General features: G+C 47.7%; 1 pseudogene; it reads left to right on the forward strand.

Moving 5' to 3' along the window:
- Positions 1-804: 804 nt before the first annotated feature.
- LOC142814097 (uncharacterized) lies at positions 805-2,164 on the forward strand (annotated as a pseudogene).
- The last annotated feature ends 950 nt before the right edge of the window (positions 2,165-3,114 follow it).

A 3,114-nucleotide genomic window follows, 5' to 3' on the forward strand; every position in this document is an offset into this window, starting at 1 on the left:
ACACATTAAACTCGTTGGGCGTGCGAGGGAAACGCTCCTTTTTTTAATCGCTGAACGATGACACTTTATCATGCCCCTAGTAAGATGGCCGCCACAGCCGCCATCTTGCCAGAGGAACGACTTCACTTCTGCGCAATCATTTCCACTCCAGCAACTTTTTTAATCCTCCTTGGTGCGGACCGGCGTGTATATGGCAGGCGGATTGGCCCCTGGCGGGACATCGCCGGCGTGACGCGACGAAACGAACGCCGGCGCGCACGCGCTCCGGGTCACGTCGAAGTGGATTAGTGCTTTGGGTGTGGCAAATAGTCATGTTCTTACGTGACACGCATCTAATGATTATCATGTTTGCACCAGTCTCATACCTTCGCTATCAATTGACGTGACGTATTAACAAATTTGGTATCAATGCACGTCCCGTAATACCTAATTTGGTGTAAACAGAGAGTTTTAGTACTGCGGAATGGTGCTACGTACGCATCACGCAAGCGCCTTGCGTTACGTGGTGTAGTTTGCCACTAATCGGCTATTAGTACGCCGTAGTGCCCGCGTACGTAACGAGCGTGAAGAGTGTTGCGCCATCTGGTAGATCAAAATAGAAGTACGTGTTGTTGACAGCCAATGTGAGCCAATCCAAGTGTTATAGCCAGATTATGGCCATAATTTAAGCCACATAAAGGCCATACTACGATACCGTAGCTGTAGCCACTAAAAACGTTTGATGAAAGCCCGCGCGAGTACGACTGCCAAATGTTTGCGCTTTCTCACCTGCCGTGCGCTAGGTACGGCGATATCTCCTCGAGAATGGTGAGGTCAAGTATTATTTGGGACCCCTACTGCCAGGCGCACCTGAGTTGGGAGGACATAGAGGCACTCATGCTGCGGGAGAAAGAACCGCCACGGCGTCGGGTGCATGCATCGCGAGGTGGCCTACTGAACTTGGCCTCAATGTCGAGTCAGTGTTTTCGACGACAATTTTGCTTCAAAAAAGCTGACTTTCCAGTGTTCGTGCGTGCCCTCAAGATGCCGCAGTACATCACTAGTGCTCAGGGAGTGAGGTTAACGGCCACAGAAGCCCTATGCATATGCCTCCGGAGACTTGCCTATCCAAATAGGCTGTGTGACCTCCAAAAATATTTTGGACGTCACTATTCTGTGGTGTCGATCGTTTCGAACAAACTGCTCTACCACATCGAAAAGAACTTCGGTTGCCTCCTGAATAAAATAAACATTCACCCGTGGCTCAAACATTCGTACTTGAAGGCTATGAGTGATGTAAGTTATATTTTCTTTCTTTAGCGCTTCGAGATTGAACGCATTGGGGCCCGTTCTCATGTTGATATTTGTTTGCCCCAGGCTGTTCATCGTAAAGTGCTCCTCTGAGAAACTGCTGGGCATTTATCGATGGTACAGCGCGGCCCTTATGCCGACCCTCGCAAGACCAGCGCCTGTACTTTTCCGTGCACAAGAGGCTACATGTGCTCAAATACCAGTCTTCGATGTGTCCAAATGGGCTCATCTGCCAGCTGGATGGACCATACCCGGGACGAAGGCTTGATGCTGGTGAGTTATGTTCCGTCAGAACGTTATACATGACGTTCAAGGAAACCTGATCGGACCGTTCATTAGTCAGTTCCACATACACAGATATAGTCACTCCATTACAATCGCAGAAGCATCCTACAAAGTATGCGGGTACTCGTTGTTCTTGTAGTTGAACTGTGTTGAATGCGTTGAAGGATGATTAACTATTTGAAACTGATTGTTTTCAGGCATTCTTCAGGACAGCCAGTTGTATGAAAAGCTGGAAGCATTGGCACTGGACAAGGAAATCGTTATATACGGCGACCCAGCCTATCCTTCCGCCCACTGCTCATGAAGCCCTACGGAGGAGCAGCATTGACAGCTGCCCAACAAGAGTTAAATTCATCCATGAGTGCGGGCAGGCAGTCTGTTGAGTGGGCATATGGAAAAGTCATCTCAGAATTTGCATTCGTTGACTTAAAAAAAACAGAAGATACTATTTCAGCCCGTACCACGCATGTACAGGGTGGCTGTTATCCTGACCATCTGTCATGCTTGTATGTATGGTAACCAAGTGTCTACATATTTTGATGTGCAGCCACCTTGCCTGCAAGATTACTTGAGCCCTATCAGTCGGTAAGTGAAGTGCAACGAAACTTATATAAACATCAATCAACTATTTTCTGTAACAGTACGAGCCCACCACCAAGAGAACGTTTCAAATTCCAGGCCAAGCATGCGTGCTCATAAAAGAAATGCTTTTTTTCCTTTATTTTCAAGTATAAATTGTTGACATGAAACAAAAAATAACGCAAAACTGTACAACTGTAATAATTCAGGTACATAATGTCGAAGTGTCTTCTCTGCAACACTGAAATGTTTGCATAATAAAATTAAGTTTGAGGTCGCGAGCTGGATTTACGGTCCAGCCAGAAGCCCCGTTATAATATTTAATCTGCCTTCTTGGGAATGCCGCCGAATGTTATTTACAGGCTTTTTACTTTGCCAACTTATCACAAATCGTTTCTACAATTTTGAGTATCGCGTCTCGAGTAGCCTTGTGGAATCTCGACAGCTGCTCTCTTTGGCTCGCTTCGTCGAGTTGTGCTTGCAGCTGGCGTTTGCGAGTTTTCATTTCCCGCTCTCTCAGTTGCAGCTCTCTTTCAGTTCTGTCTCGTTTCAGCTCGTGCCTTTTCTCGGAGCGTTCTTGCTTTCGCTCGATTCGGAGCTTTTCGGCGGCCAGACGCTCCATCTCAAGCGCGTGCGCCTCCTCTTTCAGGGCCCTCTCGTGTCTCCACCTCTTCTCGATGAATTCGTAGTCCGCACTAGCCATCGCTGCTTGAGCCCTGCGTCTTCCTGTAAAATTTAAATTTGCATTTAGTTTGCAGCATCATTTATTTTTTTTTGACGTAAGCATGTGGGAGGTAGTGGCAAGATACTGCACCAGGGTGGCCAATCCTTCTCTGGTGAGGGAGTGCGTTCTCGGCGGTGTTTGCCGGTGAAGCCGCACCCCAGGCGTCTTAATGCAGTTCCATCAACACGCGGGTTTTTTTTTAATCCGGTTGGGAACTGCGCGGTACCGGGATTGGA

The sequence above is a fragment of the Rhipicephalus microplus genome, chromosome 4, assembly GCF_043290135.1.
Source record: "Rhipicephalus microplus isolate Deutch F79 chromosome 4, USDA_Rmic, whole genome shotgun sequence".
Lineage (NCBI taxonomy): Eukaryota > Metazoa > Arthropoda > Arachnida > Ixodida > Ixodidae > Rhipicephalus > Rhipicephalus microplus.